Here is a 17,763-nt window from a genome sequence, read left to right as displayed (position 1 = left end):
CTTGGTTGCGGACACATCCACAATAGGGGTGTTGCAGGAGGCAGCTGATCCACGTTTCCCTCTCATCGATGTTTCTAACTCTCTATCCCTCTCCCTTCCTCTCTGTAAAAAAATCAATAAAATATATTAAAATAAATAAATAAAATAAAAACAATTCTTGAGTAATCTCTTGCCTAAGCCAATTCACTAATCTTAGTAAATATAAGAATAAGTATGAACCTGCAATGGTTGCATAAAATTCTTTCATATATGATACATTTAACAAGGGAAAGAGGTGATTACTCATGACTATATCTAACATATTACTAGATGAAATAAAGGAGCATAAAAATCTTCATTGCAGAAAAATAAATACTCCAACTTTCTCTTAGTGTTCCCTTAAAAAAAAAAACAAGTATTAGGTATTTAAAAGATTTCTTAGCATGAAAAGTATTATTTTATGTTATCAGGGGATGACATGATATTCATGTCTTCTGGGGGAAAAAGATCCAGGTCATCAAAATGTAGTTCTAATTATCTTTCTTCTACAAATAATTAAATTAAAATTTCAAATGAATGATAGATTTATATAAAATGTCTTTAAAAGGACATTTACATCTTAATTGAAAGACTTGTGTTCTTTACTCTTAATTCAAAAAGAGGGTTTTTGTTCAGTTGGCATTTGCTTTTATAGGATTTTAGAATAGATTTGAAAGTCTACCTTTAGCTTATCATTGTTGATTCAAAATTACTGTATTTAAAAATGAAAGAAAATATTAAAAGAAAATTTTTCAATTACTAAGGATAGTAAAGCACTAGTAAAAGAAAACACTTCATCTTTTAAAAAAGAATCTGGCAAATACAAAGTTTTGTGTTCTCAATGATACCAAATCCCCTGTATTTTATTATGTTTGCACTTTTCCATTGAAAGCCAAGTTCTTTCTAAACAAAACCAAGGAAGGTTCTTGCTTGAATTTCAGCACTGGTTAATCAGAATATTAAATCTCTAAGAGAACTTGTAATTAAGAGAACTTTTGATATGTTTCACTTAAAAGGAAAAATCTTAAAGAATTCCACCACCTTTAAAGAAGTACCTGACAGATGAGGATGAAAAATAGCTCTTAAATGTAATGTAAAGATGTGGTTTCTACTTTAGATTAGAAAATAAAGTACAGATTAAGAGCACTATTTCCTGGGAGCTGTAAATTAGAAAAGTATCAGAACTAGCAAAAATCTCTCAAGGAAAGCTCTGTCCTTATCCATGTTTCTCCATTATTTGTAACCTCTGGTTGTCTTTAATTCGTCATCATAAATTCGCTTTTGGTTAAGATATTAAGTTATCAACTCACATAATAAATCAGAACTGAGATATGGCATTAAGTGTTCTATATAATAAAGAGGTAATATGCAAATTGACCATCACTCCAACACACAAGATGGCTGCCCCCATGTGGTCAAAGATGGCTGCCCCCATGTGAACACAAGATGGCCACCACAAGATGGCCAGCAGGGGAGAGCAGTTGGGAGGAACCAGGCCTGTAAGGGAGGGCAGTTAGGGGTGACTGGGCCTGCAGGGGAGGGCAGTTAGGGGCAACCAGGCCTGCAGGGGAGGGCAGTTAGGGGTGACCGAGCCAGCAGGGGAGGGCAGTTGGGGGTGACCAGGCCAGCAGGGGAGGACAGTTAGGGGCAATTGGGCTGGCATGGGAGCAGTTAGGCATCGATCAGGCTGGCAAGGGAGCAGTTAGGGGTGATCAGGCTGGCAGGCAGACGCGGTTAGGTGCAATTAGGCAGGCAGGCAAGCAGTTGGGAGCCAGCAGTCCCGGATTGTGAGAGGGATGTCTGACAGCCCATTTAGGCTCGATCCTGGTGGGATCAGGCCTAAATGGGCAGTCGGACATTCCTTGAGGGATCCCAGATTGGAGAGGATGCAGGCTGGGCTGAGGGACACCTCCCCCGCCCCATGCATGAATTTCATGCACCGGGCCTCTAGTAAAATAATAAAAGGAGAACAACCCTACTTCAGGATTCCTGTTTAGTTAGCATCAGAGTCTCCATCTCATTAGTCTTCATTAAAGGGAGAACTACCTTTATTCCACAATAATATATTATTATAAAGAAAACTCCAAGGACATGAGAAACTTCACTTTTCATATGTCTAATTCAAATTTTACATTTAGGAATTATTAACTTTGAAGATAGATGTCCTTGTTTTCATGAGTTAAATGTGATCTTACATGATAAGCAACATTGATATGAACATCTCTTTGCACATTGATCATCATCCTTAGAACAGACTTAATTTGCCTCTGTTCTAGAAAGACCAAATATCATTTAACTTTTTGAAATCATGATTGAAGGAGTGAATAGTGATAATCATAAAAATGAGTAAACAATAATACACTTTAATGATTTTTACCTCATTTAAAATATCCTCTTCTATTGCTTTTGTAATAAATTAAGTCTCTCTTCCACATTTAGTAATTTGTAGAATGAAATGTGCCCATTTAGATAGAAATTGCTTTTGTTAAATTTTCATTTAAACACATCTTCACTCAGTCAAAGAGAAACCAGAATACATTAATTCTATTTGCTCATTTTTCATACAAAGTACTAATTTTTGTGCTTTAGAAATATGTATCCAGTCATATCAATATTAAAGTTGTAATGTTTTTCTTTGACTGTGCATGCTTTATTTATTGCCACACATTATTTTTGTCTTTGAAATAAATCTATTTAAAATTGTGGTCTATGACAAAATCAATGGCCTCTCCTTTGCTAACTTATAACTGAATGAGCTATGTTTTGGTTTATGTGATTGATGTGAGCATTGTGAAATCTAACTTGTTTGAAAAGGCATTGGCACTTTACCTAGAGCTATTATTGCATATCTTCAAAAGTATCTTTAAAACAATACTAAATTTTGTGAACAATATAATAATAAATACTTATTGGAGCTTTTTAAAATTTCTGCACTGATTGGAAAATAAGGTTTAATGTGCATAAATGTTTGTCATTGAAGTTTTTAATTTGTCTTAATATAATGTTTCTTCCAATGTCATATGTATGTATTGAACAAAAAAAAATGTAAGAATATATCTATACTATGCAAAAATCTAATTTTCTTTTTACAAATGCACAGTTTTAATATAATTTTAGTTTTTTAGGCCTCTAAGAGCAAAAAAATGAAAATGTGAAATGGGAGCTTGGGGGGGGGGGGGCACAATACTTGAGAGTCCTAACAAATACAAAAATGATTTTAAATGTTACTCTATGTGCTTTAGTTCTGATACATTATTAATCATTTTGTTAATCATGCTCCAGCTTAGATTGTGCCATTGAAAATTTTAATAACTGCAGGATATAAATTTCTTTGGACAGTATTCACAAACTACACTTGGGCTTGATTTTATATGCAGTGCAAACTTAATTTTGAATTCTGAAGGAATCATTGTTAATTAACAGTCTATATGTATCCTACAATGTTAGTTATACCTCTATAATAACCTCACTTTTTAAAAATCAGAGGCAGAGCATGAATGCAGAATGTGGAAACAGATCAAGTTCCATTAAAATTGAGGAAAAGATGAAAAGGTAATATGAAGAGGAGTTTGTGTTAAAACTATTAATTACTTCAATTTTAAAAACAAACAGAAACACTATTAGAAAGGAGTAACTGAAAATTATATTTCTATTACTGGTAATTATGAAACTAAATTAATTTTGAGGATGGAAATCTCTAAAACAAGTGTAAGTCCACTAATATTTGTTTAAAAAATATTGATATATAAAATTAAAAAGGAATATTTTCAAAAATAGAAGTTTATTATTTTTATTTTAATAATAGACCAAATGAGCACGATTGTTAACATTTCCATACTATTTCTTTTTATTTTTAAGGCATATATAATCAAAGAATTTGCCCCAAAATACATTGAATATTAGACTGTCAAAGCACTTTACACATATTAATAAATCACTCTTAAAAATTAAGAGTTTTTTCTCCTGCTTTATTAAATGTAAGATGGTAAGTATATGTAAAATGCAGATAAAAATAATTGAGTTGAAAGAGTAGTCTTGTATTTATGCTTTATGCAGTTACATAAGTTTTACAGTCTTAAATATTTTAAAAATATGGTACAAGTATACAATTTTATGTTATATCTTTGATCTCTAAATGTTTATATTCTTTCAAATAGATTGCCTTCTGTTTTCAGTTGTTTTAAATATGTTTTTAAAAGAGCTGCTTTATTTTTTATATCTCCATTCAGCCTCAAAATGCTTGTAACTTTCTAATTCTCAAAGAAGTTGAAGCCAAATACCATAACATAGTGGCTAGAAGTTATTATTTTTAAAGTTATTCGTCTTTTATCAAATATTGGCCAAATATCCCAAAAAGCCTGTTGGAGAAAGAAAACTTTTTACTTCCTCGTGAATGGAAATACAAAAAGAAATCCTTCATTGGTTTTTGTGTATTCAGAACAGTAAACATATATTTTTATAGTAACTTTTCACTGCTTACTATTTAATCAATTTTTTAAATTTCACCAAATGAGATACTTAAAACAAAAGTGAAAAGCCATCCCATCTTTGTATAAACTGCTTATTGTCTACAAAATCCCTATGAGGAAGCAAAACATTCCCTTCCCCACCATACAAGCTTGATCACTCTACTTAAATGAAATAGGTATCCATAAAGAACAATAACAACAACAAATCATGATTTGTCCAGTCAGAGCTCTTTACACTATGGGGAATAGATATAACAAACCAAAAATTAAAGCAAGTCATGTCTTTTTGCTGGTCTAAGATTGTATAATTTCTAAATTTTAAAATAGTATACATAATTATATACTGATTTCTTTAGATATATATTTATCCATAAGTCTATTCATTCATCAAATAATGTTTATTGAACACTCATGTATCAGTATCCTGTTCTAAACACTGACAATATAGGGTGACCAAGACAAGCAAAAGCCCTTGTCTCGTGGAATTGATCTTCCAATGATCAAGACACACAATAAAGAAATAGTAGTACATGTTATATTGATGATTAAGTTAATAATGTTACATAGGATGACTATGGCTTCTTTACATTAAGTGGTAAGGGAAATCTCTGAGGATATGACATTTAAACTGATATCTGAAAAGCATGAAGGAACCAGTCATGAGAAAATCTGTGGTAAGAGCATTCCAGGCAGAGGGAATAGTTTAACGTGTGGGAGTTTGGCGTGTTTGAAAGAACAGTGTGCTTGGTACACAGTAAATGAGCTGACAGAGACAAAAATTAAATGGGGTCAAAGAACATTTATGAGACTACTGTGATAGTTCAAGGGGGAAAAAACAGTGGGTTTTGTTAAAGTGCAAGTAGAAAAGATGGGAGAGAAGTGAATGGATTTGGGGCATGTTTTAAAACAGGGCTTGCTAATAATGGATTGGGTATGAAGAATGAAGAGAGAAAAAGCAAAGATAAATTCTACATTTGTAGAATAAGAAACTGAGTCAATTGTGATGCAGGAGAAGGGTTTGGAGGGGAAAATCAAAAGTGTGGTTGTAGGCACATAAAGCCTTACACGCCTGTTAGATATTCAGATGGAGATATCAAGTAGATAGTTGTATATGAGAGTTTCAAGATCACTTAGACTTAGCATCAATATTTAGAAGTCATCAGTATACACATGGTATGGAAAGTTTTGAAATCACCTGGAAAAGGCTGTAAGATAAAGAAGTAGGCCTCGATTGAGGTCCAGAGCATTCCATTGTTTAGAAGTTAGGCAGAGAATTAGAAGTTAGGCAGAGGACACTGAGAAGTGTAAAGTAATGTAAAGAGGGGGGGAAAATGGTCACCTGAATTAATTACTTTTAAGAAGTCAAGATTAGAACAAAGAAATGGCCATTGGATTTGGCAATTCCAGACCTTGAGAAGGCAGTGTCTGTGAAGTAGTGAAGTCGAAGCCTGGTTGAAGCAATTAAGATTTTCAGAAAGAAGGTGGAGTCAGTATCATAAACAACTCTTTCAAAAAGTGTTACTGTAAAGAAAGCAAGAGAGCTGAAACCGATTTGGCTCAGTGGATAGAGCGTCGGCCTGCGGACTGAAAGATCCCAGGTTCGATTCCGGTCAAGGGCATGTACCTTGGTTGCAGGCACATCCCCAGTAGGGGGTGTGCAGGAGGCAGCTGATCGATGTTTCTCTATCATCGATGTTTCTAACTCTCTATCCCTCTCTCTTCCTCTCTGTAAAAAATCAATAAAATATATTTTTTTAAAAAAAAGAAAGAAAGAAAGAAAGAAAGAAAGAAAGAAAGAAAGAAAGAAAGAAAGAAAGAAAGAAAGAAAGAAAGAAAGAGAGAAATAGGGCAGTGGCTGGAGGGAGATGTGGGGTCAAGAGATGGTTTTGGCTCCATGTGCTTTTAGAGAAAGGAGGATGGAGCATATTTATATACTAATGAGAATGATCTGGTAGGAAAGGGGAAACTGGTCATGCAAGAGAGAATATAATTACAGAAGAAGCCTTGAGAGGGAGAAGGGTTAGTATTCATAGCATAAGTAGGGAGGTTAGTTTTTAATAGAAGACGCATAGAACTTCAAAGGGAGGGAAGGCAGTTTGTGTGATATGCAGATAGTTTGATAGATTTGTGGTAGAAATGTAAGGATATTACTATGTGAGTAGTTTTATTTTACCAAAAAGAGATAAAAGTCAATATGGGAATGGGAAGGGCATATAGACGGGAAAGGTATATTTGGAAAGGGAAAAAATGAATATATATATCCTGAAAGATGTGTATTGTATACTCAAGTTGTTGCTTTTTTAAAAACATTATTTTGGAGGGTGTGAGCCCCTATTTCAATTTTTTTAAAAAGACAATCAGGCTCTAATTGTTTATTAAAATAATATTTTGTTTGTTTCCACATTACATGAGAAACATCAATACCAGTTGTCATTTAGGAAAAACAAATAGGCAATATGGTTGTTCTGTTCATGAAGGCTCCCTATCTATAGGAATGATGTATGATCTTTTCATTGTGCATGAAGCTTTATTTCTGGTTAGGCTGTATGTAATTTAATGTGTTGGAATTTATAGGTGCATATTTATTCTTTGGGTTTATTGTAAAATTAGATTGTGAATAATGGAATAAGATGGCTCTCCACATTTTTTGCTGTTTTATCATAGCCAAAAATATAAAGATTTATGTACACATAAATATGTATTTGGTTAAACATTTAATATTGAAATGGCCATTTCAAATATTAAATGGCAGATGTGAACAGTTGCAGTGTATTCAAAATAGTTATAAAAATCTTTACAGCACAAATCCTTAAAAGTTTATTTAATACTAAATAGTACATTTATACAAAATATCTAGCTAACATCTAAGTTAAGACATTTAATCCCTCATACAGCAACGTTTGATTAATAAAAAAAAAATACAGCTGAAAACTACATCCTTCCTATAAGAATGTGATTTTTAAAATCTCTTTGTAACTTGTCACTAATTATGGATTTAGCACTGAACCTATTTACTCTTGCAAAAGGCGGGAAAAGATCTGTTTAAGAGAATAAAGAAATGCAGCGCTGTATTATTTTTTTCTCTTTGGTATTACATCACTATTTAGAGCTTCTATATATGCCTTCCACTCAGGTCTTTACACAGCCTATGTTCCCTTTTCTGGTTGTATCACAATATGGTAGAGAGATAAATACAGTAAAAGGGTATAAACAATAGAACTGCAATCCTACCTATTACCTACTTTACTATTAACAGTGAAGTAGTCCATACTCATTTGAAGGTGGTATTGTTTTCATCTTATAAAAATATACTGTAATATTATGATGTTCCATGTAAATTTTCATGTGCTGGCATGCTTACAAGTTAATAGTGTTATAGAATGCTCAGCTCTCAATGAGGGATTGTGGTGTGCAGCATTACATACGTCATCTATTTGCTGAAAGAATATGGTGTTTAGCAAAACTACCTGCTGAGCAACATAATAAGATTTTTGTACAAAGTACAAATTACTAATTATTGTATTTTATTTTTCTATGATTTCCTAAGAGGCATTATCAGGGTCTTACAGATGGAGTAAGCCTGTTTATTACAATATCTATTAGCAAATAAAAGTTACAGTTCTAGTGGTTGAATTTGTTACTTTTTTGTATTTTATTGATGCATATTTAATATTTATTGTTTTAAATATCTACCAAATCTAGATGCTCTTTGGATATATCAATAATTCTGGATACAAAATCATAGGTGTAATTTTTCAAAATAATATCATTAAGGTCAAGACAAATTCACATAAATCAATATAAATAATTGGTACATATTTTTGTAGTGATTTTATATGGGCAAAATGTTTTGTAACCTTCAAGTAAATTGTTCAGTGCAGAGGCACTACTGCGTACAAATTGCTAATGACCAAAACATACACATAATGTCTAACTGCTCAAAAAGCTTTAGACCATCAACATTCATTCCAAAACTTCCATTAAATTACAAATCAGGATTTTCTATATTATTTTAAAAGTTTCTGGTAAGAAAATACATAAAAAATATCATGAATTAATCAAAATAGGATTGTATTCATCATCTCTCACTCTTACCTATTTTATAATTCTACTACAGTTCCAAAAGCCGGTATGAATTTTAAACTGGTAATAAAGTACCTGAAACTTTCTTCCCTTATACTGGTATCTTAAGTAGCGTTCAGAAAATCACATACCATTTTTAAAACTGCTTCATCTCCTAACAAAATGAAGAGAGCCAAACTAACTTCTTAAATCAAGTTGGAACAATTTTTATGCTGAGCCTTGAGTGTGCTCTTGAAAGCTGTTTCAGTTGGCAAAGCACCAAACAACAGATTCAACATATGAAATACTTTTTTTAAAGTTGATATTTTCAAAACTGGCACTTTCTAGAATATTGAGTAAACTGGCTATTTCGTCTCTAATAATCATAAGCCATCACATCAACTAATTATTTATTTAGCTAATTTTTTGGTAAAATAATTACATATCTGCCTAAATTTACTGAAAAGTTAGATATTCAATCTCCCCATTATATTTCTAGTGTTAACATAAAAAACCATTGAAACCTGTAAAGAATTTTTGTGAGTTTATTTGAGCCAAACTGTGGACATATGCCAGGAAGGAGAACCTCAACGAATTGAGATAATGCTCCGGAGAATGGCAGGTTACAGCTGTATCTATACATTGCAATCAAAGGAAGGGACGTAGGTGGGTTACATGAAATCTATTGGTAATAGATTAGAGGCGGGAGAAAGAAAAGCGGGGGAGGGGAGGGAGCGAGGGGCGGGGGGGGGGGGACAACCCCTGGGATTGGATAAAAAGTAAAATGATGGACACATACTTAGGTGGGTGCAGGAACAATCCTATATAATAAAGCTGTAATATGCAAATTGACCATCACTCCAACACACAAGATGGCTGCCCCCATGTGGACACAAGATGGCTGCCACAAGATGGCCGGCAGGGGAGGGCAGTTGGGAGGGACCAGGCCTGAAAGGGATGGCAGTTGGGGGCAATCAGGCTGGCAAGGGGGGGCAGTTAGGGGCACCCAGGCCAGGAGGGGACAGCAGTTAGGGGTGACCAGGCCATCAGAGGAGGGCAGTTGGGGGTGACCAGGCCAGCAAGGGAGGGCAGTTACAGGGACCGAGGCCTGCAGGAAACAGCAGTTAGGGGTGACCAGGCCAGCAGGGGAGGGCAATTGGGGGTAACCAGGCCTGCAGGGGAGGGCAGTTTGGGGGGGCCAGGCCTGCAGGGGAGGATAGTTGGGGGTGACCGGGCCTGCAGGGGAGGGCAGTTTGGGGGGACCAGGCCTGCAGGGGAGGGCAGTTGGGGGTGACCGGGCCTGCAGGGGAGGGCAGTTGGGGAGACCAGGCCTGCAGGGGAGGGCAATTAGGGGCAATTGGGCCAGCAGGGGAGCAGTTAGGTGTCAATCAGGCTGGCAGGAAAGTGGTTAGGGGGTGATCAGGCTGGCAGGCAGAAGCAGTTAGGGGCAATCAGGCAGGCAGGCAGGCAGGTGAGCGGTTGGGAGCCAGCAGTCCTGGATTGTGAGAGGAATGTCCAACTGCCTGGCAGGGGTACCAGATTGGAGAGGGTGCAGGCTGGGCTGAGGGACACACACACCCCACCCCAACCCCTGTGCACAAATTTTGTGCACCGGGCCTCTAGTTAACATGATAATGAAGGAATTTGTGGTATCTGTCCTGGCGCCCAGCACATTAGGTTGTGCCCTAGGGGTCCAGAAAAAGGGAAGTTACAAGTTACCCAGACACTTCAAGGGTATGTTATTATAGATGCAAAGAGACAGATAGGCTCAGTTAAGGTAAAGGTTGACCTTCAGTGAAGATACTGGCCTAGGACATAACTGCCCACCATAACTGCTTTTAGTTAAAGTTTAATTTCAAACCATTCTTTGTGGTTACTTTAGGTCTCTGAGTTTGCAAGACCACCATGCAGGCCTCCCCTGAGCTTGTCAGGTTAGCAGGTGGCTCCTTTCGTCCACACTAGTTTTCACCAAATGTTTTGTACAACTGAAAGGTTCAGGGTTGGGCCAGGGTCACACAGAATGGACTCAAGGCTCAGTGTAATAAAAATGATATTTATTCATGTCACCTGGGTGCAGGTGGACTGACTCGAGAAAGAGCCAGGGATGAACTGGGGAGGGGGCAGGATTTTTATGTGCTCAGAGAGAGCTGCAGACAGGGCTTCAGCTTGACACTCCTATCAGGTCTATAGTTTTACAGCCTTGCCCTCTGTCCTTCTGCTGGCGCCAGACGTCCTTCCTTCCGGGGGCTGTAAGGAATTATGGCCTTCAGGCATTTCTGTAAAATAATCACTCAAGGGGAGCATGTTTGTGCAAGGCTTAGGCTTATAGAACGAGCTTTCCCTTTGACATTTGTTAGATTTTGTAAGGCTCAAGCCTTGTGTTCTCCAGTAAACCCTTTCACTAACCAAAAAAAAGAACTCAACCTAGGGGCAGAATATAGCAACTCCAAACAGGAAAAATTAAGTCTGTCCACTAAAGTCTTCTAAAACATAAGATTTCTGCCTATGTTTAAGAGAAAGAATAAAAAAAGTCAAATTATGGCTAAAACCAAATTAGCTTCCATCTCTTATCCAAGTGAGTTATAATGCCCAGACACAAAGAGCAAGAAGTTAAAGAACCACCACACTTAAAAATCCTATCCATATAATAAATATTTCAGTACAAAAGGAAGACAGGAAATTATTTAACACCTACTATGTGCCAAACATGTATACTTCTGTTACCTATTTTTTCCTCAAAACCTCTAGATGAGACAAAGCGTCCTTTTAAAGATGAGGTTACTAAAGCATAATGGAGGATTAATTGGTTTAAGGTCACAGAATAAGGAAGAAAACATGTATTTGCATACTCCATTACTACAAGGACATTTGTAAGTCGGTTCTTTTGGCTATGCAACTATATAAGGGTTTTGTGGGTTTTTTTAAATATATTTTATTGATTTTTTACAGAGAGGAAAGGAGAGGGATAGAAAGCTAGAAACATCGATGAGAGATCGACCAGCTGCCTCCTGCACACCCCCTACCGGGGATGTGCCCGCAACCAAGGTACATGCCCTTGACCGGAATCGAACCTGGGACCTTTCAGTCCACAGGCTGACGCTCTATCCATTGAGCCAAACCGGTTTTGGCAAGGGTTTTGTTTTTTGTTAGTTTTTGCATTTCAACAGCCACTAGCCCTGGCCATGTTTCTTTTTTTTCATTGTAAACATAACAGCCATATTTGGAAAAGTAACAAAAGAAAAAGCACCCCATAATTATACACATACAACCCTTCCCCCTTAATTACTTTTGTAAATTCTTTCTAGTCTCTTTTTTCACCCATTTAATAGGCCAAATTAATTACTAATTTGGTAGTTAATTACAGTAGGTAGTTGGAGAGGGGATAAATCCTATACTTATGGTAACAAGGTAGATGAGAAATGAACCCTCTTTGAAGAACTTTTAAGTCAGGAACACCATTCATTGGGTGGGGGAGCATATAGGAAGATGGAAAGGTTTACAGAAAACAATTCTAGACCTTTAAAACTATTGCATCTGTGTAACCAGGACAATCAATGGGTCCGTGCTGCCTGTCACTACTTGAGCCAATTAAGCAGAGAAAGGGATGAATCATATCTGAGCATTTATTCCAATACTGCCAGCAGTACGAGAGAGCAGCTTGTCATCCACAAAAAGAAAAATCTGCTCTGCAGCCCCTCATAAACCAGCTGCTTATATAGGGTAGGACAGTGGTTGGCAAACCGCGGCTCGCAAGCCACAGGCGGCTCTTTGGCCCCTTGAGTGTTCTAACGCCACTTCTTCAAAATAGACTCGCCCAGGCCGAAAACCGACTTCTGCACATGGGCCACGAAGTTGCAATCGCACTGTACGCGCGTATTTTGTGGAAGAGCCACACTCAAGGGGCCAAAGAGCTGCAGGTGGCTCGCAAACCACGGTTTGCCGACCACTGGGGTAGGACAAAGACTACATGTGGAAGTAGGGATTACAGGCCCGGGGAAGTAGGCTATGCAGGCTGTGGTGGGACTCCATTGTTTGGGCAACAAGGCTGTTAATCTTTCCAAGATCATAGGAAGGTCTTGAATGAGAATGGACCGCATTCCAAGGTTGACTCCCAGGTCCAAGGTTGACTCCCAGGTCCCAGGGCATACAACTTCCAAGTTAGAATGTCCTTTATTTTTTTTTAATATTGTTAATATATTTATTTTTTTAATAAATCTTTATTGTTCAGATTATTACAGTTGTTCCTCTTTTTTACCCCCATAGCTCCCCTCCACCCGGTTCCCACCCCACCCTCTGCCCTTACCTTCCCCCCCCCACCCAATGTCCTTATCCATAGGTGTACGATTTTTGTCCACTCTCTTCCCGCACCCCCACACCCCTTTCCCCCGGAGAATTGTCAGTCCACTCCCTTTCTATGCCCCTGATTCTATTATATTCACCAGTTTATTCTGTTCATCAGATTTTTTATTCACTTGATTTTTAGATTCACTTGTTGATAGATATGTATTTGTTGTTCATAATTTTTATCTTTACCTTTTTCTTCTTCTTCCTCTTCTTAAAGAATACCTTTCAGCATTTCATATAATCCTAGTTTGGTGGTGATGAACTCCTTTAGCTTTTTCTTATCTGTGAAGCTCTTTATCTGACCTTCAATTCTGAATGAGAGCTTTGCTGGGTAGAGTAATCTTGGTTGTAGGTTCTTACTATTCATCACTTTGAATATTTCTTGCCACTCCCATCTGGCCTGCATAGTTTCTGTTGAGAAATCAGCGGACAATCATATGGGTGCTCCTGTGTAGGTAACTAACTGTTTTTCTCTTGCTGCTTTTAATATTCTCTCTTTGTCTTTTGCTCTTGGCATTTTAATTATGATGTGTCTTGGTGTGGTCCTCTTTGGATTCCTTTTGTTTGGTGTTCTGTGCGCTTCCTGGACTTGTAAGTCTATTTTTTTCACCAGGTGGGGAAAGTTTTCTGTCATTATTTCTTCAAGTAGGTTTTCAGTATCTTGCTCTCTCTCTTCTTCTGGCACCCCCATTATTCTGATGTTGGTACGCTTGAAGTTGTCACAGAGGCTCGTTACACTATCTTCAAGTTTTTGGATTCTTTTTTCTTTTTGCTTTCCCGGTTGAGTGTTTATTGCTTCTTTGTATTTCAAATCTTTGACTTGATTCTTCGTTCCTCTAGTCTGCTGTTAGGTCTCTGTATAATATTTTTTATTTCAGTCAGTGTATGTTTAATTTCTAGTTGGTCCTTTTTCATATCCTTGAGGGTCTCGCTAAATTTATCGGCCTTTTCTAGGAAATTCTTGAAAAACCTTATAACCGTGGTTTTGAACTCTATATCCAGTCATTTGTTTTCCTCCATTTCTTTCATTTGTGATCTGTTTCTTTGTCTCCGCATTTTCGCTGCTTCCCTGAGTTGGTAGGGTAGCTTTGTGTGCTAATTGTCCTATATGGCCCAGTGGCTAGGCTTCCCCAGTTACCTGAGTTGGGTACTCTTGGTGCACCCCTTTGTGGACTGTGTGTACAGCCTTGTTGTAGTTAAGTCTTGATTGTTGTTGGTATCACTGGGAGGAATTGACCTCCAGGCCAATTGGCTGTGAGGATCAGCTGTGTCTACACAGGGAGAACTTCTGTGCTGGCAGTCCTCTCTTCGTGCACTTGCACGCGTGTGCCTGCAGACCTCTGCCTTTCTCGGCTCCCCTGAGTTTCCGCCTGACAGCCCAGAATCCCCCCGTATAAGCCTGGGTCCCCAAGGTCTCGCCCAGAACTGGGGTTCAGTGCAGTCATAACTGGGGTTCAGCGCAGTTCGGAGCTTTTGTCTCCTTCTCGCTAGAGAAAGCCAGCCAGGCACTCAGCCGCCCGCACACGTGTCTCCATACCTCGGCCTTTTGCAGCTCCTCTGATTCTCCGTGTGCTTTCCTCTTTCCTTCTAGTTGTATAATTTCCACTCAGCCAGCTTTCCTGTGGTTCTGGATGATGTTCGTTTGTCTTTTAGTTGTAGTTTTGAAATTGTTGTGCGAGGCAGCAGTTTAGGTGTTTACCTATGCTGCCATCTTGGTTTCTCCAGAATGTCCTTTCTTTAATAAGAACAAGGCAATCATGGTTAATAGAGCATGATTAATATTTCCCATAAGCATAACTAGTCCTCAATATTCTTTTTGCCCCTCACATCTGTAGTCTCAATTTTGGCAAGCATAGTAAAATGTGGAAAACGTGTATCTATCTATCTATCTATCTATCTATCTATCTATATCTATATCTATCTATCTATCTATCTATCTAACCAGGGTATGTAACAACCAAGGCTCGACCAAGCAGACTGCAGCTGGTGCCAGCCCAGAGACCCACCCAGCACTGACTACCAAGGGGGCTGCGGATCAGGCCCAGAGAGAGGCCTGCAGAGAGAGAGGCAGGGTCTGATCCCCAGCCTCCATGGCAGCTGTTGATCAGCCGTTACCTCTGTCCCAGCCTCACCAGCAGTTGCGCCATTTGATCAGACCCAGAGATAGGCCCCGAGATTCTGACTGGCATAGAAACCGACCAATCAGAACCAAATATGGGTGAAGTGCAAGTTGCCAATTCTGCCTAGGAGGCGGAGTTTTTGATGCTGACTGGCATAGAAACCGACCAATCAGCACCAAATATGGGTGAAGTGCGAGTTACCATTGTCTGCCTAGGAGGCGGAGCTTTTGACACTGACTGGCATAGAAGCCAACCAATCAGAACCTAATCTGGGTGAACTGCAAAGGCAGAACCTAAGGTGGGGGCTGAGGAGGGGTTTTAAGGGCAACAGCTGTTTGGTGTAAGAGGTAAGAAAGCGGTTTGGCAGTATAGTGCATATGGCTGGCTATCAGTCCAGACATAGGGATTATGTGTTTTTGTCTGCCAAGAGCATCTCCTCCTGCTGAAAAAGGCTCCATTTAAGCAATCCTATCCTATATAACCTATACTACTAAAAGGGTAATATGCTAATTAGACCGGGTCGACCGGCCATCTTCCGGATGTCCAACTTCCTTCCAGACAAAGCCATGGTGGTTGGGCCAAGGCAGAGGCAGTTGGGGGCAACCAGGCTGGCAGGGGAGGACAGTTTGGGGCTAGATTAGGCTGGCAGGGGAGGGCTGTTAGGGGCGATCAGGCAGGTAGGCAGGTGAGCAGTTAGAAACCAGCAGTCCCAGATTACGAGAGGGATGTCCAATCCCTGTGGGATCAGGCCTAAGCCGGGCAGTCGGACATCCCCCAAGGGGTCCCCGATTGGAGAAGGTGCTGGCTGGGCTGAGGGAACCCCCCATCCCCCTGCACGAATTTCGTGCACTGAGACCCTAGTGTCAAAATATTTTCAATTAAGGGATCATTTGTTACTATAAAATCCCAGTTGCAAGTTAAGGTGGCTAACTTTAAGCACTGAGACTACTAATGTTTTTCTGACCACCTGCTGGGTTGATTCTGGGGACTGTAATCCCCTCACAGATGATGCCTCCTGGAAATCTCTGCACATCAGACAGCTGGGAAGCCAGGATGCAGGCATTCTTCTTTGGCGGAACAATACCTGTGAGTTCATCTCCTCTCCCAACCTACAGTAACACCTTTACTTCGCCAGCATCCAGGGTCCCAGGCTTATCAGAGCCCAGAAGAGGGTGGGTGCGCTGGGCAGCGGGGCGTCTCCCGCACACATCTGGCCTCAGAGGACACAGTGCGTCCAATGGTCGCTGCCACCACGCTGGGCCCGTGCCCGGCAACGGCGCTGACTCCTCCGCGTCCAGGGCGCCGCCCGCACAGCCCGCCGGGCGCTGATATTCCGCAAACACCTGGGCGGAGAGCAGCGTCCTCAGCTACCGCAGGCGCCACACGCTTCCCAACAACAGGCTGTGCGTGCCTACAACTCCCATCATGCCCCACGGGACGGCGCGACTCCTAGCGGGGAGGGAGGCGGCAGTTGCCACGCCAGCGCACTCCCGCCCGGGGGACACTCCGCGGGAGGCCTTTCCGAGCTCTTCCTGACGCTCTGCGGGAGGACGGCGCAGACTCGCTGTGACCTCGGAGGAAGCGGGGTTTCGGGGCCGGAAGAGCCTCCGGTTGCCAGGGGAACGCCACGCGCCCGAGCTTCTGCCCCCCGCCTGACGCTCGGCTGAGAGGGCGGCTCCTGTTCTCCCAACTTGCGGAGGCGGCTCTGCCCAGGACCGGAGATCCCTCCTGGAGGCAGAAAGCGGGAAAGGCCGCGGCAGGCTCCCGTCCCAGAGACGGACGCGCGAGGCCGTCCACTCCCGTCCCTCACCACCGCCGGGGCCCGCGGGACGAACCTCCCAGACCAGGTATCGCCCACCTACCGTGTGTGTAGCCACGGCGCCCCCCGCCCTCCCCCCGCCCCGCCCTCCTGTGTCAGGCTGCTCTGCCCGTGTTTTCTCTCTGTAGTTACGTTAATGTGTGCGAGGTGGGAAGGGACAAGTGCACTCCTGCGGTGAGTACTTAGGGACCCAGAAAACTCATTGAACTAGTTTGGGCAAATTTTTGTGTTGTTGTGTGGCGTTTCTTTTGTTTTAGTACTGTCCAATTTGGGTGTTTTTACTTGGTGTGTGGGAAGTATAATTGAATTTTCATAATCAAAAACTGAAAGGCGGATAAAAATGTCAATTTGAGGTAGAGTGTGCTCTAATTCACGCTGGAAACATTTTTTAAAGTTTACAAAGTACAATTCGTAGTGTTTTCTTTGCCCGACCACTGTCTCTGCAGCTTATCTTCTAAGTTCTTAGTTGTGAATGAAATCCTCATTCTTTAGGACTTTTCTGGCAACAGGTAATCCTTTAGAAAGCGGTTTCTCGGATAACAGCCCAAAGATTTTGGTTAGCTGGTGTGCAGAGGGAGGAAAACGGTAAGATACAAAACTGGAAAGGTAGATTGGAGCCAAATTGTGAACAACCTTAACAGCTGTGCGTGATAGTTTGGAATTTATTCTGAAAGCCAGTAGTTCTCAATAGTGACTATACATCAGAAACACTGGGTAGCTTTTTAAAATGCAGATGTCTGATCCCATCTTCAGAAATACTAATCCAATAGTGTGCAGAAAACTTTAATTGTATTTCTCACAGTACACTTAGGACAGGATAAATAAATGTTGAGTAGTTTGAATTATCTTTTTCCCCCCTCCTTTCATGCACGCAAGAGTAACCTTACAGAAATATATAATTACTAAGAAATAGAAGCAGCCGAAACCGGTT

At 40.1% G+C, this 17,763-nt stretch overlaps 1 protein-coding gene across 1 annotated transcript in view; it reads left to right on the top strand.

Annotated features, from left to right (window-relative positions):
* The window catches only part of EPHA6 (EPH receptor A6), a 1,012,702-nt gene that overhangs the window by 988,984 nt on the left and 5,955 nt on the right, over positions 1–17,763 (top strand). The gene's annotated exons all lie outside the window — the stretch shown is intronic.

Source organism: Cnephaeus nilssonii (genome assembly GCF_951640355.1).
Source record: "Cnephaeus nilssonii genome assembly, chromosome: 3".
NCBI lineage: Eukaryota > Metazoa > Chordata > Mammalia > Chiroptera > Vespertilionidae > Cnephaeus > Cnephaeus nilssonii.
The sequence above is the reverse complement of the archived record's forward strand: the minus strand, read 5'-3'. Positions and strand labels throughout refer to the sequence as shown.